At 40.0% G+C, this 22,622-nt stretch overlaps 1 protein-coding gene across 25 annotated transcripts in view; it reads right to left on the bottom strand.

Moving 5' to 3' along the window:
* PTPRF (protein tyrosine phosphatase receptor type F) overlaps positions 1–22,622 on the bottom strand; it is a 457,928-nt gene that overhangs the window by 385,770 nt on the left and 49,536 nt on the right. For all 25 annotated transcript variants that reach the window (XM_083446024.1, XM_083446033.1, XM_083446017.1 and 22 more), the window contains exon 2: positions 7,486–7,572. The gene's annotated coding sequence lies outside the window, so the exon portion shown is untranslated. The remainder of the gene's footprint in view (positions 1–7,485; positions 7,573–22,622) is intronic.

The following is a 22,622-nucleotide window of genomic DNA, read 5'->3' as shown; positions in this document are numbered from 1 at the left end:
GAACTACATGTATTCAGAAGGCATCCAAATTATTTGAAGTTTCACACCATAGTGACCTCACTGGGGTGAAATTACCTTCCTTGAATTATGCAGGCAGCTCAGAATATTGCAGTGTATTTTCGATGCTCTATAAAATGAATTAGATGCTTTAATTTAACATATTACACAGGCAAATGTCATAGGTGAAGCAGGCTTGGTTTGGTCAGGGTGAAGGGAGCCAAATGTCAATACCAGTGTGCTGAGCACACTCTGACTTAAAATATGTGTAGAAAAAACAACCAAAGTAACAAAAACTTAACCTTAGTAGCTTTCCCTGCTGAATGAAGGCAAAGCAGTAGACCTTTATTCAGTAGGACAGTCGAAGCTTCCACAGCAACATGGTGTCAAACCAAACACCAGGCTCATGTTCACTGTCCTACTGAATAAAGGTCTACTGCTTCAGGAGATTTTTACAATACACCCATTAAAAATGTGTGTCTGACCTACCCTCAGGCTTACACCAAAAGGCTATTTCCAAGAAGGCTATTTCACTATGCAATGCAAAGCTGACCCACAAAGCAGCATTCTCATCCAACGTGCACAGTTTACAGCTGTTTATGGTAGCAATGCTATACCCTCTGACAGGTTTATTTGTGTAACTGTTTATGTTTTCATTATGTTCTGTGATCTGCTACGTGAAACTTGTGTTTAAGAGGATCCTACTGTATCTAAGGTGTTTACTAAGATTTCCAACAGCTTAACTACAAAAAAAGAGAAAAAAAGATATGCTGCCTGAGAAGGGTTCTACCTGCAGCTATTATATTTACTCATTCATAGACACCCCAATTGTAATTTATTATGCTATTATTTCCCACATTAAACTGAAAAGGTAGAGAAAAATGGGAATCAATGCTCTTTTATAATTTCTGGCTTAAATATTATTTCTGATTTAAATAATGTACTCCTGGCTAAATAGGCAGCTTTATAAAAAAATACCTCTTAGTATTTCTGAGCAGTATGTTCATTTAGTATCAATGGACTAACTATACTGAAAAATATAAACAGGACTCTGGCTTGCAGAGGGGAAGGGTCATGGATCTCTTAGCTCATTAGCAGAGTAAATGCTATGCAAACATAAAGGTCACAATTTCTAAAGGCTCTGTTTCTAGCAACTCCAGTTAAAGGCTCTCCAGTAACTGCTATAGGAAGAATCTCATTCCAAGCCCATGAGAGCTGCTGTTAGAAAACTAGATGGGTAAGTGGCCTGACTCAGTAGAACACAGCTTAGGAGGGGCTGGGGCTGGGGCTGGGGGTGGGGGAAGTAATAAGAAGCGGTGTGACTCAGTGGCAGACCACATGCTTTACACAAAAACCTCTGAGGTCCAATTCCTGACATCCCATTCCATGTAGGGCTGGAAAATACTCATCTTTAAATCCTAAACAGCTGCTGCCAGAGAGGTGCTGAAGCTGATGGAACAGTGGCCTGAGAATGGCTTATGTTCCGAAAGCCAAGGGGAAACTGTTTCAGGGAAGGGCTAGAGCACAGAAGCAAGGCACATGCTTTGGATGTGAAAGGTGCCATGTTCTGCCTTTGGTATCTTCAGGTAAAGCTGGGGGAAAGCACTGTCTGAAATCTTGGAAAACCACTACCTGTCAGGGTAGCGGATAAGATCTTTTCAGATGTGGGACCAACCTTTAGCTCAAACAAGCATTTGGAGATGCACTTCATAACTTTACTCCTTTTGTTTTTATGATGGCTGTGTTACAGTTGTGACCCACCTTACCTTGGTCTGCCACCCAATAATGGGTCCCAACCCTCCAGCAAAGTAGCCAAACACCCCCCATTTGTTTCAGGTGACCATTATGCTCCCCTGAAAGAGCAGAGTGACTATCATCAACATTAGGGAACAGGTAAAATCAGAGAACTTCTGAATGAGTAAAATATAAGGTGGCTGAGGGTTATCTGTTTGTTCCAACGAGAAAAATTACCTTGCCACTGCTTGAAGTGGCAGCTTAGCTCACCTCAGCAGCTTGCCAGCATTCCCTCTGAAATTTTAGAAAGAGTGCCCAATGAGAGCAACACATTTGTCATAATACATTGTCATCCTTGGGGGTGGATGGTTGTCTCCATTGGCCAAGAGGTGACAATAGTATTTTATAACAGCTTATTTTATATGTTGGCTATGCAACAAAATGATAGTGAACCCAAGAGATTGCAGCAGATAAGCCAAGACCGGCAAGAGTCACAGCTAGACTTGTTAACATTGCTTGCTACAAACAGCAAAAGGCAAAGCAGGGAGCAGATATGATGGAGCAGGGCCTTTTCTGTAGTGAGACCCTGACCATAAATCTAGACCAGCTTCATCTTTGTTTGTTTTTAAGCAGGTCATTAAAATTTTTCATTGTTGTTCCACATAGCTTTTGAATTATTTTAAAGGTAATTCTTCCATTCTGTGTTTTTTTTTTTAAATATGGTTTTATTAAATCTGCTATGAAATAGTTTTAAAGTTTCTAAGTTAAGATTTTTATATTTTAAGAATACACTTAGGGCTTTTTGTCTTGACAGGCAATTGATAAATAAATAAATGGTTTGTGTTGTTCAACAAAGCTTGCTCGTATCTACTGTGAGATGAAAGACGTAATGAAAATACAGCACTATGGTCTGATTCAAGTACAATCATGCCGTGCTACATCACCTATGTGTTCAATTCATGAGAAATTAGTACTTCAAAAGACACACACTTTTATTCCCAACCACTTCTATGGCACCTAACTCCAATTCCACAATGTAAACATTAAACATTTGAGGAAGATTAAGAGTTAGTCTCTGTTAAGCCCATTCCATGCTGCAACAAAGACGGCATTTTTATCAGTTTTTTTAGCATTCAGAGCACCTGGACTAGAAGACAGACAAGAGATCTGCCTTCGATCTTAGAAGAAATATGCCACAACGTATTTCAACCTGCAACATTCATCTACTGGAATGCCAAACTGTGAGCTGAAATATTTGCCTTTGTAATCTTATTATCTATAGCAAATTCTGTTGTCTGCTTCTAATTTATGAGCAGTGATAGAAAAGGCTAAAATGCAGAAGCAACAAGTTAAATCCAAGGGGTAAAATATCTAAATGAATCATGACTGCAACCAAAAGTCTACAGTCATACCTCGGGTTGCGAATGCTGCAGGTTGCACCTTTTCACGTTACGGACCACGCCGAACCCGGAAGTACCGGAACGGGTTACTTCCGGGTTTCAGCGCTCGCTCATGTGCAGAAAAACCAAATCACGCTTTGCGACTAAGCGTCAGATCGCGTCATGTGTGTGTGCAGACACGGCACTGCGGGTTATGAACATGCCTCCCGCATGGATCATGTTCGCAACCCGAGGTATGACTGTACAAGTCATCTTCCAGTTGTTCACAAGCAGTTTACAGTGCAGCCTATGGGTGGGTTCACCAAATTGTCCCTGTATGAAAAACCCTACTACTGAAAACACATTGGGAATTTTATAATTGCATGGGGAAAGTTTTCTACCACCTTTCCCCCTTGATTTCACTATTCAACGCAGAATTCTTGACTTAGAATACATCTATAAATAGTTAAGATTACATACATTTAATATTGCAAACATTTGCAGCAATTTATGGGTTCACCATAGGCATCTGCTTGGCCTCTATAAGAAAAATAATACTGGATTAGATGAGCCTATTGTCCGATCCAGCAGGGCTTTTCTTACATTCCTCTATTATGTCTGTCTGTTTAATCAGTCCAATGTTTCTTGGTGACATAATTATTTATTCCCACTCAGAATCTGCATTTCCAGATCTTCAGTGTACTTTTTGACATATTTGCTTCTGGAACCCTAGAAAAGTACCTACCTATCCACCTCATGCTCCTACCACAGAACACTACATCACAACATCGTACTCAGTAAAGTGGTTATCCACAATGATCACAAACTCTTTACATCATGTTTTCATGGAACAAGGACTTCCCAAATCTGAGCTGGATTTATTTGTCAAGCGTAAAAATTACCAGTGTGTTATCACCTTGAGAATGCTGTTGAAATCAGTAGAAATCGAAACTATAAACCGAAACTATACCAAAACTTCCTTTGCAAGTCCTCCACAGACATCATTACAAACTCCAAGGTGAGAAGGGATTACAAACTAGAATGAAGCTAGGTAAAGAAATAAAGGGATTTAAATGAATAACTCTCCCTACTAACTTGCAAATTAAAAGCTACCTAAGGAAATAATGCTTAAGAGATAAATTTCCAGGAGTAGCGATGACACAACATAATTCTCACAGATAGCATTAAATCTGTCCAAATGGGTAATAGGAGATTTTTTAAAAAGCAGCACAGACCAGTTCACCTCAACAGTTCAGGGTAGATACTACAGTTTAAAATTGTTATTTAATGTGCACATTTAGCAGATTAATAAATAATGCTAATAAGACTATTGGGATTTTAATGCTGCTATTTGCTAAATGGTTTGTTTTACTTGATTATTTTAATTTAACTTTTATTTCTTATCTTTTTCTATTTAAGGATGCTACAAACTATCCTCAGCAACTTAATGAAATAAAACCACATTTCCAATTGGCCCAGCTACAGAATACCAGTCGAAATACGGCATTCCTGGAATATTTTCAAGATATGCTTGGAACGAAAGTTCTTACATTTTGCTTAATGAGGTCAATATCCAGCTATAGGAAGATAGCCCTCCAAAGCATTCTCCCTATATCAGTTTGGAATTATTTCCCTAACATCTCCCTCTTATATTCTGAAGCAGCAAAACAATCATCCATAAGAGACACACAACTCAGATCACACTGGGCCACTTTGATGTCCATATTGCATCACCACATCAACAGCATTTTTACTATAATTTTAACTCAATGTTTTCATTTTCTCTGCATGTGCCATAGTATGCTCTCTCTTCTCTCCTTGAACAGCCAAAGATCTCCCCAAATGCTGCAATCCCACATTTTCACTCAAATCTCTGAGTGTCCCCCCTCCACCCTATCTCTCTTTCTTCTAAATGAGCTCAGTAACAGTAGCCCACAAGTCTTTGGGGTTTTTTTCCAGCAATTCGCTAAGTGAGCAAGTCTCAGGTGCAAGCAATCACAGTTTGCAACAGGCTGGGAAAACTGGTACCAACACCACAACATATTTTAAAATCTAGGAAGAGAAGGAGCAGGGCCACCAAGAGGGATGTTCAGGGGCTACTCATGTACTGGGCCCAATGCTAGCAGCAGTTCCAGCCTCTTGGCTTTCACTTTTTTTAAAAAAAAGGTAAGTCAATTGGTCATTTCTAAAGAAAGGTATGAAACAAAATATGGAGACCAGGGTGGATAAAAATCAATTAATTAAAAAAAAAAATCAGGGTTTTTTTAATTTAAATCAGATTTTTTAAAAAATTTAAATTGGATTTTTAAAATAAAATGCTTCTGGATGAAAAATCTTTCTAAAAATAGTCTTCTATTTAAGTTACATTATAGTCCAAAGGCTATTCATCAGGAAATAAGGATTTGTTTTAAGTTTTTCATGTGTGCTAAAACTCAGTCTAAGTTTTTTTGTTTAAAATGTTTAACCACATCAGTTAACAAACATGTTAAAAAACAGTTAACTTATTAAACCTCACAATAATTTCATAATTATCTGTCTATGTATTTCTAATAGTATAAACAAATCAGTCATTTTTTATATAACCATAAAAACTACTCTGAAAAATTATTATTCCAAAAATGAAGCCTTCCTCTGGTTGTACATATTAAGATTATACCAGCAAGAATGAGACTTTCTGTAAAAAAAAAAAAAAAAATGATTTAAAGCAAGTCTAACTGACTAGTGGTTTAAATCGTGGTTTAAATCATGATTGAAATCAAATCTACCCTGATGGAGACAACTGGTAAGGTTTTGGCACTTGCAGGCAGCACAATTGATAAGGGTGCTTTATCACTGTTGCTAAGCAGAGGAAGGAATGTTGACAACCCCAGCTGGGACTCAGGAGGGGGCCCTTGCAGAGCAGCAGAAAAGGTTGGGGAAGCTGGATGGAGAAGGATACTGGGACATGTTTATTTAAACATTTTTCTCACATACACATTATTTCATTCACTCCCTAAGGGAGCTGCCTTTATAGAATAAAGCACAGTTGGCTGACTTTGGTATGCTTTACTCAGAGGTAAAATAAATTGGGTTGCCTTTCTACTGAGGAAAAAATGGCAACATGGCCCCCTGCCCTGATTTTCCATATCCCCCCCACAAAACCACTACTGGTCTGCTTGTCCTCACTATGCTGTTATTTATTAATAAACACTAACCATAAAACAAAACCGTAACATACAAAATGAATCAGCAGATACAACCATAAAAAACTAAGCACCTTGTAGCTGCATCGAGTTTAAATTCCTGTAGACTGTAGGATATTTTTTGTTTATCAAGATTAGCAAAATGTTCTGTGTGTATACATTTTGCTGAGAGTTGTGAAAGTGCATGCATTTGTTGCTTATTGTTCTAGATTTGTCTTGTGACTTTTCTCCCAGGAATTCAAAGCTGTGTACATTGTGTTCTTCTTCCCACTTTTATCTCCACAACTCTATTTACTGGATGCTTTTACTGGAAACAGGAGGAGAGAATTTCTGACAACACTGCTTTCCTACTGCAGTATCTTGAAGACTTTCTTGGGGTGTTTGGGAAATCCTCTGGAATAGCATGATAGGTGGCGAAAATCTATTCCTTTCCGTCCTTAACTGAGAACATCCATTGGCTCTCCACCCCTTTTTTATTCACAGAAGTGACACTTTAGATGCAGAACACTACATTTTATGAGGATCCTCTAAGTCAGCCTTTCTCAACTTTGGCTCCCCAGATGTTGTTAGGCTACCACTCCCATCATTCCTGACCACTGGTTTGCTAGCTAGGGATGACAGGAGTTGTAGTCCTACAATATCCGGGGCCCAAGGTTGAGAAAGACTGCTCTACATATGCAGAAAAAACTAGTAACAATAAAATGCAGAACATTATTCTCTTGTATTTTGACAGTTAAAGTAGAGATGCATTCTACCTGAGGGGGCCAGGGACTGATCTGGATATAAGTAAATATTAAATGCAATTATTGAGGGAGTCCATTATTGTTAGTACTAAAAATACTAATTTAATTAATGGTATCGACTTCAAAATGTTAGATTGGACAATCTACATATTTCAATAGTGAATGTTGGTTAGTTTAAACTTGACAGAAGTGAACAATATCAACTCCTTGGAACATTTTACGAATTTTCAATAGGATACAAATTATATTACAAACAAAATGCAAGAACAATCCTTCCCTTCCAAATCCATTTTTACACATTCACAATTTGCCAGATAATTTTTTCATCAACTGCAACTTTTTAAAGTCAACTGAAATGAGAGATTTGCAATTAACAAAAAAAAAAAAAAAAAAAAAAAAATGCAGTTGTACCCACTCTGATTACACAATATGATGCACACTTATACCCACCTGACTGCAGCAAACCTCCTCACAGCTCCTTTGCAAGCTGAAGTTGTAGGTCCTTTTCACACCGATCAGACCCATTCAGGTGGTACCCTACAGAACACAAAAATGGATAATCATAATCTCAGTAAACACTGAACAGCTTCCCTAAAATCACAGTATATGCTTTCAAGTCCACAGGATGATACTAAGAATGTCTGCTTCAGTCCCCTATGCATAACTGGTGCATGTCTGCCAAACAAACTGTAATAAGAGTGTTCTTTATAGCTAAAAGATGCCACATTCTTCCTGAGATGCCTCCAAAACGCTAGGATTATAGGTGGGGAGAGAATTAGAGAAGCACAACTTGGAAACTAGCCTAACTAATTTGTGCCAACAGGGCTCATTTGAGCAAACACTACTGGAATTGAAAGCAGCTTCGGGGCAATGATTTGTTTTTCCTGGAGTCCATGGGTTTGCCTAGGACACAGAATGATGACTTAAATGCTACAATAGATACAACCTCAAACTGCCCAAACCTGAAAGACCTGCAGTTCTGTTTTATTATTTATTCATACTTATATCCCATTCTTCCTCTCAATGGCAGTGCGGGGCAGGTAACAATACGGCACAACAATAAGAGACAACAACATTAACAAAACAGCAGTGTCAGCAAGGAGCTTGATTACATTCCTTGGGAACAAAAAGGTCTTCACCTTGTGCAAAAATGAGGACAACGTGGAGGAAACCTGCTGCCCATCAGAAGATTTGAACTACAATTCAAATCAGCAGCAGCCAACACAATAGTAGTCCAAAACATCTGGAGGGAACAAGGTTCACAGAATCATAGATTTGGAAGGGACCCCAAAGTTGGCAAAAGCTGCTTTATTATAAATTATGGTTCAGTGTGAGGAAGTGATGTGCTGGTACACACTGCTCAGAAGTTCCTGAACCACTTCTCCCCCTTGCTACTACCACACCACAAAGGGAACAAACCAGAGGCTGGCTTCATGTTATGTGCAAACCAGGGCTCATTATTTGTTTCCCTCAAACAAACTAAGAGAGGTAGGAGCAACTCAGGACTTTTCTGGCAATGTGTACCAGCATGTTGCTCCTTCACAATAAAGTAAAATATAGTTCAATGTTGCACGGAAATCAATATATTGTACCTCACAGGTAATGCAACCTTGTCTTCTACCTATATTCAAAATAGACAGGATTTGCAGAACAGTAACACACCCATTTTTAATGGGACGCGGGTGGCGCTGTGGGTAAAACCTCAGCGCCTAGGACTTGCCGATCGCATGGTCGGCGGTTCGAATCCCCGCGGCGGGGTGAGCTCCCATCGTTCGGTCCCAGCTCCTGCCCACCTAGCAGTTTGAAAGCACCCCTAAGTGCAAGTAGATAAATAGGTACCGCTTTATAGCGGGAAGGTAAACGGCGTTTCCGTGTGCTGCGCTGGTGCTGGCTCGCCAGAGCAGCTTCGTCACGCTGGCCACGTGACCCGGAAGTGTCTCCGGACAGCGCTGGCCCCCGGCCTCTTAAGTGAGATGGGCGCACAACCCTAGAGTCAGACACGACTGGCCCGTACGGGCAGGGGTACCTTTAACACACCCATTTAATTTATTACACAGATTTAATCAGGAATACGATGGTGCGTACTAACGTCTCAGTCCTGAAAACACAACCTCAAAACCAAGTATTTCCTGACATTATCCATTTGTTCAATTTACAGCCCCAAATTATAGAAAGCTTTCTTGCTAAGCCTTTGCATGGTTTAAACCGTACCTTCACGAGTGGCACATTAATTCTTTCAAGGTCAATTATTACCTGGATTTGTGACCCTGAATCTGTAACAACAGGAGCTCAGATCAAACTCTCAATTTCTTTCATTTATTGTCAATGGGGAAAATCAGACTCAAAATTAACATCAAGACTTCCTAGCAGCATTTTCAGTAGCTTTTGTTCTCATTCATTTCTGCGAGATATACTGCAAGTCCAAAGGTCTTGTTTTTTCAGGGGCCCCACTAATTAAAGCACAAACATTTGATGGCATGAAGGTAAAAGTTAAGAAAGGTCAACATTTCTTTCCTTCTGCAACAGGATGGTAGCTGCAGCCTCCCACTAAAATCTGGGAATGATCATGCACTTTTAACTGACATTTGAGAATCACCTGGTGGCTAATGGTAAAATGCTACTTTATGAGCTGAAGACAATGTTATCTATTGGAGGGCAATGTTTCCCTTAGGCAGAAACACTGACATGCCAAGGCATACTTTAAGCCTCTCCAGGTTTCCCAAAACAAGAACATTCCGAAAGCTGTTAAAATGCAGAGAAGCCAATTTTTACAAACAATAATCATACAACAGTCAAATTAAGCAGAAATTCAGGACACGATTGTAAAGCATGAGAAGTGCTCCTCACCTTCTCAACTCAGTGGGTGATCTCATTTACTGAGAAAGATTCCAACATTTGAAAAGCAAGTTTAAAAGCAAGAATAAGCAAAAGCACTTGTAAAATTCCTACACCTTTGTTTCCTCACAAAGAAATGGGAATGTCAGCCTAGGCAGCATAACATTTAGTCTGGCATACAGACTTTAAAATAATTTTATTAAGATCTGGGGCGGGTGGGGAGGATATATTTTGAATTTTTGTGTCTTTTTTTTAAAAAGGAGCATGTACGCATCTCAAGCAACAGATTTGTATTGTATAAACATCCTGAATGTCTACAGAGAACCCAAAATATTAAATATACCCTTTGCTAACGAACCTATAATTTTATCTAAGTAGTGCAAATTTCAACATCGGTTTAACAGAACATTATCTACCTGTTAAATAAAAAGAAGAGAAAAGGCTTACTACTCAACTCAGTAGGCCCACACTGATTGGTTCTTTTTTGCCCATTATGCCCAACAAAAATGAACAGATCAAATAATATGCATGGAGTCATATCCCTGAAGACTTAGATTAGCACTTGGTCATAAACTAGGAAAGGGGATCTTTTAATAAATAGCTAAATGAGATGACATAGGGTGTGTCATCACCCCTCTGCTGACCATAGGAAATGGAGGAGAGCAGTGTTTCAAAGAACGTGAGGTTTCAGTTACAAGAGCTGGAGAATGCAGTTTTTATATAATTCAGATTTCAAAAGGTCAGAATATTTTGTATGACATTCCATTCAAACTTTTTGATCTATATTTTCAAGCCAATGAAGTTTCAGAATTCCAGTAAATATTACCAGCATAAGCCTTTACACACAGATCCCGCTATCCGAAAATTCACTTATCCGCACGTAAACAATTATCTCCAAACCCCCTATATACTCTGCAGATTGACGTATCTAAAAATCCAACTTCCTTACTTCCTTGTTTGTTTATGTTTTGCTGGTCAGCAGCAGCCATTTTCAGGCAGAAACGAAGGAGAGGGATGTGGGAGCAAGATCGGATGAATCAGGGTGCAGGAGAGATCGAACAAATCAGGTTTTTTTCATGTGTCTCTCTATTGCTGAATAAACCATTGAAAAAAACAGTGAAAGCTGTATGACAAATGCCACATTAGAAATATTTCCATAGGAAATAATGGAAATTGTGGACTTGTTATGCAATGCTTGCCTAACAGTTTCCAGAGAACATATTGTGTTTGGTAAGCAGGACCTGACTGAACTGTGGAAATTCACACCTGAGATGGTAAGAAGATGCAGACGATCCTGTGGTCTATTTCCAATTCCTGAAGCCTGGGTGAGGGATTAGACATGTGAAGTCCGCATCAGCTATAATCTTAGGGCCTAAAAAATGAGGCCATAATTAATCATCTAATACCTTCTTTGTCAAATTATACATTGTGGATTTGATAAAAATTAGTTCAAAGATCTTTTCACCAAACTTCAATAAACACAAAGTTCCTGGGGTCCAACTCCAAGATTGTAAGCAATTAGCCTTCATTATTTTACTCTTACATTGTATGACTAGTGTTTTTCAAGTAAGAGAGCTTTGTGGAATACAAAGCCAAAGAGCATAACATTAGTACAAGTCATTTACACATGCATGTATGCAATTAAAATAAAATATTATACTGCCTTAAACCAGAGGTTTTCAACCATTTTTAGTCCACAGCTCCCTTGACCAACTACATTCTTTCTGCGGCATCCCTGTGGGGTTCAGGAGCCCACTTATGTCACCCCTTGCCTGCGGTGCCGGCAGCCTCTCACCCTTTTTTGAACACCCTCCCTTGTGGAGTGTTCCCTCAATCTCCTCTCCCCTCTCCTTGGGAGTCCTCCGGGCAGCCACTGCTGCTGCCCCTAGTTTCTGAGCTGCCCCCCTGCCCCCAAAGAAAGATGCCTCCTCACACTCCTCCCAGGGGCCTGGGACTTGTCTGTCTATTCCCGACAGTAAGGGTTAGTGGACTGACTGGCTGGGATCCCTCGCCTGCCTGCTTGCTTACTCCTTGCCCCCTGGCCAGCCCCAGAGGCGCCATTTGCCTGTGAAGCTTGTAGCCAGGGCTGGTGCAACCAACAGCCACACAAGCCTTTGGGAGGTAAAGATGCAAGAGGGCATCAGAGAAGGGAGGGAAGGAAAGGAGGACAGAGGCCACTGTTGTCCGCAGCACCCCTGACCATCATTCAAAACACCCCAGGGTGCCATGCCACTCTGGTTGAAAACCACTGTCCTAAACCTAAAAGGCAAAATTGCAAAGGCAACAGAGATGCTGTCCTTGAAATAAGTCATTTTATCCACACCAGCCATTTTACCCAAAGGTATGAACAACTTGAGAGAGGTGCTGTGGTCTAAACCACTGAGCCTACGACTTGCTGATAGGAAGGTTGGGGGCTCAAATCCCCACGACGGAGTGAGCTCCTGTTGCTCAGTCCCAGCTCCTGCCAACCTAGCAGTTCGAAAGCACGTCGAAGTGCAAGTAGATAAATAGGTGGGAAGGTAAACGGCGTTTCCGTGCGCTGCTCTGGTTTCGCCAGAAGCAGCTAAGTCATGCTGGCCACATGACCCGCAAAAACTGTCTGTGGACAAACGCCAGCTCCCTCGGCCAGTAAAGCAACATGAGCGCCACAACCCCAGAGTCGTTCGCAACTGGACTTAACTGTCAGGGGTCCTTTACCTTTTATGAACAACTTAAGATAATTCTGCATGTTTTACTTTACTAAGTAGTTCTGGTTATAACCACTATTTAATTACACCCTAGGTTAAGACAACTTTCTGTTTGAAAAACAGTGCAGATTGTGAGCTCTAAAGAGAATGTATTTGTTCCCTACTGTTCAAGACATCTATTCCTAATTGACAGCTCCAGCAAAAAGTAACATAGCATGAAAATCCCTAGGAAAAACAATAAGATGCAAAGAACTCTGTGAAGCTAACCAGCAGCTTGAAATCAATAACAACTTCATAATTTGACAAAGGAGATTAAATGATGCTGTGCAAATTACTATCAGCATTCCTCTAGCAAATTCAATGAGGTGATAAAGGCAGGATATTATGCTGACAGATGCCAAATGCTTTACATTAAAATACTGGCACACGGAATGTGGTCTTCAATTCTTGTTACAATAAGCATATTCTACTAGAAGACTAAAAATTTGGCCCTCAAGTGCTTTTTTACTTTAAAAAGAGGAGACAAGAAAAGATAAACTAGTCGTAGTAGCAAAGGAAACCTAAGATCACTACATTAAGTAGCAAACGAAACATTAAACATGTGTCAGCTTTGTCCCTTTAATTTTATCCTTTTGGGATTGTTTTTTAGAACCAACACACTTCTCTTTAACTTATTTTATTCAAACCTCTAAGAACTACAAACAGGAAACTTGTGAAGATTAATTAATGAGGCAAGTTGAATTGGAAAAGGGACATGAAACAAGTTGCTGATGCAAACCTAACGGGATAACAGAAATCCAGAAGAATAAAAAAGCAAACAGAACCCAATAAAAATAACAATCACTAAAAATATATATGTACAATGAATAATCAATAAAGATTAAAGTATTTTCAAGGTTTCTATTTAGAATTTTCAAAGCGCAACACAGATTATTTATTTATTAACTGATCAATAACCATACATCAAAATATGGGTAAGTGTTCAGAATTAAAGGATTTTTAAATACAGGTGTTTTTACTTTTTATTGCAGGATTTCATTGATGGAAAAATGAGTTTCTTTCATTTATTGTGCATGGATTATTTCAGTAAGAGTAGAAAAGTTTTCTGCCACCAGTGGAACTTCAGAGATTTGTGTGGGCATCTCATGGGCAAGGTATTGTTAATTATTAGCAAATTTGTCATAAATTTTAAATTACTAACAAATTTGTCATTAATTTTTGTAAACTGCTTTCTTATAGCCATTTTCAGTAACAATTAGTGGTGTGACAGCTCCAATGACAGAGTAAGAACAGGAAAGACTAACTAAAAAGAAACTCAGTCGATTTCGCCATTAATTTCAAAGTGTATACACTGAGTACATTGCCCATATTTACTTACTGATAATAGATCATATGGAGTTTTACTCCCCTATTGATGGGTCTCCCATGAGTACAAACCAACAGATTATCTGTCATCAAGATGTGTAAGAACTGTTGACAAAAATCATATTTGATGTAAAGACCTCAGACTTTTCTTTTACATTTGCTACATTACAGATGAGCTGAGAGTTAAGAAGAGCATGTATAAGAAATGGAAGAAAGGGGAAATCACAAAGGAGGAGTATACACAAGTAGCCAACAGTTGCAGAGGGGAAGTCAGGCTGGCTAAAGGTCAGAATAAGCTCAGGCTCGCAAGACAGCTTATAAATAATAAAAAGGGTTTCTTTGGCTATGTCTGCAGTAAGACGAAGAAGAAGCACGTGTTGGGTGTTCTGCGTGAATGAGACAGGGAAATGCTAATGCCTGACAGGGAGAAGGCAGAACTACTCAGCACCTACTTTGCCTCTGTCTTCATCCAAAAGGAAAACAATGCCCAACCTGGTGATAACAGTATAAATGATGTAAGGAGGGAGCTGCAGCCCAAGATGGGAAAAGAGGTAGTAAGCAAACACCTTGCTACTTTAAATGAATTCAAATCTCCAGGGCCTGATGAGCTGCATCCAAGGGTACTAAAGGAGCTTGTGGATGTAATTTCAAAGACTTTGTCTATTATCTTTGAGAAACCCTGGAGAACAGGTGAGGTCCCTACAGACTGTAGGTGGGCAAATGTTGTCCCTATCTTCAAAAAGTGGAAAAAGGAAGACCCAAGTAACTACCAGCTGGTGAGATTGACATCAATACCAGGGAAGGTCCTAGAACAGATAATTCAGCAGTCGGTCTGTGAGCATTTAGAAAAGGAAGTTGTGATTACTAAGACCCAGCATGGGTTTCTCAAAAATAAGTCATGCCAGACCAATCTGATTTTTTTGATGGCATTACAAACTTGGTGGATCAGGGAAATGCTGTGGACATAATGTATCTTGATTTCAGTAAGGCTTTTGACAAAGTCCCCCACAATATTCCCACGAGAAAGCTGGTAAAATGTGGGTTGAATGAAGTAGATTTGTACCTGATTGACTGACCGAACCCAAAGAGTACTCATTAATGGTTCCTCATCATCCTGGAAAAAAAGGTAGTCGTTAAATTTGCAAGCCAATGCTTTGAATTTGATTTTTCTACAGAGATTTTTGCTGCATCTTTTTGAGGTTGTTGATGATCCCATGCCCCACCACGTAGCTCCAAGCCAGTGTGAAAAGCAGGGGTTGTTAGCAGAATTGTGTGCTGCTATTTGTACTAGAAGTCAGTGAGGAAAAAGCTTAACTCATTTTGTGTCTCTTTACCTCAATAAGAAAGGCCTGTCTAGTCCAGCATACTGTTCCCACAGTAGACAACCAGGTGCCTATGTAAGCCTGAAAGCAGGACCTAGTGGAACAGTACTCTCTCCATTTGAGAATCTTTTACTGCTTACAACACTTGAGGTAAAACATAGCCATATCCTCCATGAATTTTCCTGACCTCCTTTTAAAGCCACCCACATTGGTAGCCACCACTACATCCCATGGGAGCAACAGCCATAGTTTTAACTATGAATTTTTCTTTTCTATTAGGCGAATGTGTCACTAAAAACCAAAATTATAAAAACTGAAACTCATAAATACCTCCAGATTTGCTCTCATGTATGCAAACAAACAGCAACACTGCTGGGAGAGAAATCGTAAGAATTAGGCCACAGTAATGCCAAGAGGGCATTTTCTGATGCATGCTACCAAACTGTGTCATGCAAAGCTTCAGAGAGACACTATACAAAAACTATGTAATAGTCTTTGTGATGCCAATACTATTTGCTATATTACATGCTGTAATGTCTGTCTATGAAGTTGTAAGTAAAGATTTATTGAGCAGATTCCATATTGGGTATGTATTAGTCAAGATTAAAAATTCCAGACCTGTTATAGCAAAAACAGCAATGAGACTTTTGGCATCTCAAAGGCAACAAGAATAATTTTTGCATATGCTTTCATCCTGAACTATAATTTATTAGTAAACTTGATTCTATTCAGCTAGGACTTAAAACCAAAGTTCTGACTATAGCTGGAAAATAAACTTAGAATACCTCTTTATATTTTAGCTTAAAATGTCACAGTGAGTCTAATATATTCCATAGCCTTACAATTTCTTATCCGTATCACATGTGTGGCTTATATGTGTGGATAACTGAAATCCAAATGGGCTCTATTCCATGAAAGCCAATGCCACCATAAATCTGTTCATCTGTACCAACAAACGTTCTGTTTTGCTTTTTCTGAATGTTACCGTCTTACTGAATGACAAGGATAAGCAAATTGTTTTTAAAATGGAATGCTATGCAATAGTTCTAGCCCAAAAATCAGCGTAATTTGTGCAAAGCACAATTTTTATTTGTTTGTTTATTTGTTTTATGGCAAACAACTCTGAATGGATGCTGAATAATGACTGGGAGAGTTCTGTCCTAAAATGCATAATGTTGTATTTGGTTTTGAGTTGCTCTGTTGGTTCATAATCTAAAGTACAACTGATAATGGACCAAGGTTTGATCAATAATCATCTGTCCATCACCTTTCTTGTTCAAATAGAAATGCAAGATTCCAGATGCTCGGTAAAATTTATTTCTATCAAACTGCTTGTTTTACTTCCATGCTTTGTTTTCGCTCCCTGCATTTATTCTTGCATTGAAAACATGTTTGGTGTTTGTTTTAAAATTCAACAGTCATGTCCTTTAAGATGTCTGACTTGAGCACAGTGACACATGCCTTGGTAAGGTAAGGTAAAGTAAAGGTAAAGGACCCCTATGGGTAAAGATGACTATGAGGTGCGGCACTAAACTCACTTTTCAGGGCGAGGGAACCAGTGTTTGTCTACAGACAGCTTTCCAGGTCATGTGGCCAGCATGACTAAACCACTACTGGTGCATGGAGGACCATGATGGAAGTCAGAGCACATGAAAATGTTGTTTACCTTCCTGCTGCAGTGATACCCATTTATCTACTTGCATTGGTATGCTTTCAAACTGCTAGGTTGGCAGAAGCTGGGACAGAGCAACGGGAGCTTACCCTGTCGTGCAGATTTGAACTGACAACCTTCTGATCGGCAAGCCCAAGAGGCTTGGTGGTTTAGATCACAGTGCGACCCACCTCCCTCTACATCACGCTTCCTCAACCTCGGCCCTCCGGATGTTTTTGGCCTACAACTCCCATGATCCTAGCTAGCAGGACCAGTGGTCAGGGATGACGGGAATTGTAGTCTCAAAATATCTGGAGGGCTGAGGTTGAGGAAGCCTGCTGTACATGCCTGTGTGCAAACTAGATCATTGTGGGAAAGTTTTTTAGTTTTCTAAAAGTTGACATTTTGCTTTCAAAACTATATACTTGACTGACCTCTTACCCAAAAAGTTCATTTCACATATTTACAAAATATTAAGTAGGTAATAATGCTATCGTGTTTTACTAAAACGCCACTGAAGTCTTCTTAATACTACTGATCCGGCAGCAATTAAGGAACTCTGCAATATCTGGACTACTCCTAGTCCCTAGGATTTCTCCAAAGCCTGTTAGATTCTTCCCATTAAAGTTCCTCCACCACTTGCCTTTTACAGAAATGAGCTCATTTATTTTTATTTTTTACTACTGTACTGACCCACCCAGAAGCAAGGGCAGAATGGCAATCCAAACATCTGTTCATGCAGGATGCTGCATAAACAGCAGCAATACTGTTTATAAATAGCATAATCTCTATTTTTTAAAGTTTCATTTCGAGTCACCTTATCTCTAAAAAGAGAGAGCAGAAATAGAAAGGGTCCAGAGACAGGTGACAAAAGCGATTAGAAGCCTGGAGAGGCTTACACATGGGGAAAGATTTAAAAGATTAGGGCTCTTCATCTTATGGAAGGAGGTGAAAGGGAGGAGGCTTACCAGAGATATCAAAGCAATGAAGGACAGGGGGATGATTACACAGGGCAGGCACTTTCCCTTCTCACACATAAACACACAGCCCTGAGAAAGAAACAAAGCAATCTTTGCTCGCCTTTGTCACTCTGAAAATAATAATATATGGTATGGAGAATAGTAGAGAATAGCACCCTCAGCCTTGGCTGCTAAAGCCTAATCACTAACAGAAGCTTGAGTTTGATACTATGGGCTTTCTGAATGCCCTGTGAGAACCTGGAAGCCAGAATTCACTGGTTGAACCCAGTTGGTCAATTCAGTTTCATCAATAGAAAAAGGAACCAACACTCAAATGACTTATTGGTCTGGTTTACACCAACTACTAAGCCAACTACTAAGCTTAGAATGAAAAAGCAAGCATAGTGGTGCACATTTAAAAAGTCACAGCTACCTTACTCCTCTCCCCTGGTCCTGCTGAGATGCTACTGGGAGCTAAGCCAGTACTAAGTGTGAACCCAATGCTGTGGTTTGTTTGTCTTGCTGCATTCCCTGTTGGCCATCCATCCAAGGGGTCACGTGTGGGTCATGTCCAAAGCTAAATTCGGTTGTGGGTATAGTCACCTCACAGTCACTCTCTTAAATACATTCAAACCACAAAAACATACATGAGTATCCCACACATGGGTGCATGTGGACATGCACATGGTTCATTAATTTCTCTAAATTATATAGCCAGTAATATAACATTTTGCTGCATAAACAAGCCACTTAAGAAGCCTAAGGATCTGGGTGACCAGGGTTCAAATCCCCAGTCAGCCATGAAGCTCCCTGGATGATCTTGGGCCTATCACTGTCTCTCAACCTAACCAACCTCACAGGATAATATGGAGTGAGGGAAGCAATGTATGCCACCTTTAGCTCCTTGGAGGAAAGATGGGATATATATCTAATAAATAAATAATCAGCTATCTTGAGAGAAGTAGGGGGTGATGAGAAAGTTGGTAACTTTTTGGGGGTGGGGGCTGGATTTATTGTTGCACATTTTTTAATGATGAGGCTGCTCCGGCATTGCTCCTCCAACTTCCCTCCTCTCACACAATGGAACTGTGACTGAAGTGAAAATTTCAAGCACTGCCAGTCACCAAACACAGAACAAGGGAAGAGCAGCTGGCAGGAGTGCCTTGAAAAGAAGCCACTATGGGCTGCAAGGGGAGTAGGGCACCACCGTGGCTGTCCCCAAACCACTTACCCTGCCAACCCTTATCTGAAATTCTTAACACTGCTTCTTTGGGCTTCTTAATCGATTTTGCTGCTGCCACTGCAACACAGGCAAAATAACAGGATGTTCAGGGAAGTGGGCGGGAGGAAGAGAAGCTGAAGTATATAAAAGCCTTCTGGCTCAAACCAAAGGCCCATCCAGTCCAGCAACCAACCAGATGCCCAGTCCACTTCAAACATTATTTAAGGTCTAACCTAGCAATGAAACTCACTAAGTGACTATCTCTCAGCCTAACCTATATCACAGGTAGTTGTGAGGATAAGATTGGGGGTGGGTTAAAGAACCAGGTACTGTACACTGCCTTGAACTCATTCATCTGCCTTGAGATGAAAGGCAGGATATGAAATGTGATTAAGTAGTCCCAAGCTATTTGCAAACAATGGGACAGTGCAACTATCTCATAGTTTTTTAATAATATTATGGCAAGTTGATTCTGCATCATCTCAGCCACGTAGTCCTTAGTCTCCTGTTTGAAAAGAACTAGCACTGACCATCTGGGATTGTTGAGAAAACTGAAGAGAAACATTATTAAAACACATCCTGATATACTAAGCAGTACATTTATGGTACCTTGCACATTCCACTTCACATCTAACAGATCACTTTTAATGCCATAAGTCTGCCAATTTTCAGAATTGGCTTATAAATCGCCCACTCTTCCTGTATAAACAGCTGCTAAGTTTTTATTGCCAGCTTCACTGGAAATTATAAGAATTCCTTGCTAAGAAGATTGAAGGCCACTGATAATTGTCTCTTGATCCCAAGAACAACCTTATAAACAAGTAGATTAAATTTGACTTCTGTTAGTCACATTTATTTTCACACTTTTGTAGTAAACTTAAAGGATATAGCAATCTTAACAACCAGTTGAAAAAACAAAAAGCAGAATGAATCATTCGGACTATTTAAAGAGAGCTTTTAGTATTTTGCTGTCATGTCCAAGGCAGATCTATTTTTGATGTAAGGGGATCAGTTGTAGCAGGAGTATGCATGCATTCAGTGAAAAAAAGTTCTTTGAGGGTTATCATCTGGAAGCACTTGTGGCATGTTTGTTACATTCCCCACTCCTTAGTATCATTTTGCCTTCTTGTAGAAGACAGACCTTCACAATTGAACTGAAGAGCTCACATTTTTGTAAACATGCAACATGAAAATAAAGCTGGACAGATGGACAGCACACACCCTGAAGCCTACACTACTCTTGTTTTCCTCATCACTGAATAGGCAACACATGTTCAACACAGCACTTCAGCAGCCACTACTGTTCTCGGGGATAAACAGGAGGCATACTCTTAGGCACAAGATGCTCTGGGCAAGAAGCTAACCCAAACTTCCATATCCTCTTCATGAGAGTTATCAACTAGGCTGAACACTAACCTAACCTAACCTAACCTAACCTAACCGGCTTTAACCTCAACTTTATGTTTTAAAATTATACTTCCACAAAAACTCATTTGTTGTAGACTGGTAACAAGCTATATAAACCAAGGTGGGATTTCTTGAGCAGCGGTGGTCAGATTTCAAGATTTCTACTAGAACCCCAAAATCCACAAACCAAGGCCATATGCAGAATAGTGGCTCAGATGGACAATTTAAGGAACGGGGTGCCTCTGAGCCCACAATTAGCACAGGAATTTGTGATCAGTATCAGAACCAAGCTCACAAGCTGATTCTGACTAAGACAATAATTCTTTTTCATCAATATAATTTGGGATGGAGGAAGATCAGCTTTTTAGTTGTCGGTTATTAAAGAACTTAAGAGTCAGAAAAACTTGCCGATCTACTGCAAATCATCCAGAGATCTATCAAAATGGAAACACTGAGATAGCTGTTAGTCTTCTGTAGCATGACAAGAAATAAAGACTGCTGTTTGCTTTCTCCCCACCCCTTACCTTCACAAAAAAAGAACTGTAAAACTATAGACACTACAACTCCCATCAGCCCCAACAAGCTGCTGAAGTCCCAAAACATATGGAGAGCTCTGAGTTGGACTCAATAGTCCCTATATTTTACCACTTGCAGCCCTAGTCTCAGCGTCTGTAATTCAATGCAGATGGTTAATGGATCTGAAATTTACCATGCTACCAACAGAAGGCAACCAATCAATAAGTTGTTCTTCCACTTGATTGTGAAACACAATAGTCATCACCAGCACTGAGAAGTCACCACAAAGGAGAATTTCAGTTATGCCAATAATGCTGCCTTCTACAGCCATATATCAAGGGTTTTAACACACGTATTCCACAGCTGAAACAAATGAAGTGCTATTTTTATGCCCCTTCTGTGTCACAAGAGAAACCCTTGTACTAATGCAAGTGATGTTAAGAAAAACACCAGCTCACAGCTTTTAAACTAAAAGCCACCCCAAAAATGTATTATTAATCCCTGTGTTCATATTGCAATTCATTTTATCCCTGAGGATTCCAAACTGCTTTACACAAATGTTACAATCATGCCTTTGGGATTCCCTGTTACTCCTCCCTGAGAGAACAGCAAGAAAGCATCGGCTTTCTTTTCTTTTTCACTGCCAGAGCAGAGGAGCTGGTGATAATCCCCTCCGAATGCAGTATTTAACACCTATCAGGTAGGTGACAAGTGCTGCAGTGTAAGGAGGATTAGCACAGTGCAGCCCTTTACAGTGGAGTGAAATTCTCTGTAAGCAGCAGAGTGAAGTTGCTATGGTCTGACCAGCACTAATCAATATTCCCCCCCCCCAATCTTTCTCTCTCTCTCTCTCTCTCTCTCTCTCTCTCACACACACACACACACCAATATGTATTGTCTTGAAAAATCTGTGCATCACACTAAGAAAATGGAAGGTTAAGGTGATAAAAGCTAGTTAGCACGCACGCTCTCTCTCTCTCTCTCTCTCTCTCTCTCTCACACACACACACACACAGATAAATTGATGGATAGAGACAGGTATCAAGTGGACGAGGTGTTGCATAATAATGGATTAACAATCTCAGTTTAATCAGAGGTATTCTTCAAACGTTCACTCACATTTGTTAACAGTGACTGAAGCCCATTTAACACCAGAAATTCCTGGTCCCGCAGCAAGCGCAGCCCAGTCCCAATTCAGCAGCAGGGAACTTGAAATGCTCTGCTATGTGATGGCTGCTGGGCTTTCACATTATCCTGAAAGCAAGATAATAAGAAGTATTGGCAATCCCTATGGCCACAGAGGACTGATCCTTTTGAAGAAAGGCAATCAGCATAAAGATGGTGTTACCAATACCAAGGAACAATGTAGAACCAATTAGCCCAAAGAAACCTGGGCAGAGATTAAGCATCACTAGGAAGCCACTGGCTATATTATAATGCCCTAATTCAACCCCCTTGAAGTGTTTGGCTCCTTAAGTGATCTGAGTTATCTGGGACACCCAAACTAATCCAGTAATTCAGATGTATTAAAGGCTGCATCCCAAAAGGCAAAAGCTATGGGTAGGAAATATTGACATGCTGTTTACACCTCAGGCAGCCCCAGGTCCTCTCTCAACCTCTCAC

The sequence above is a fragment of the Podarcis tiliguerta genome, assembly GCF_965153285.1.
Source record: "Podarcis tiliguerta genome assembly, chromosome: 6".
Lineage (NCBI taxonomy): Eukaryota > Metazoa > Chordata > Lepidosauria > Squamata > Lacertidae > Podarcis > Podarcis tiliguerta.
This window is presented reverse-complemented; position numbering and strand designations above follow the sequence as displayed.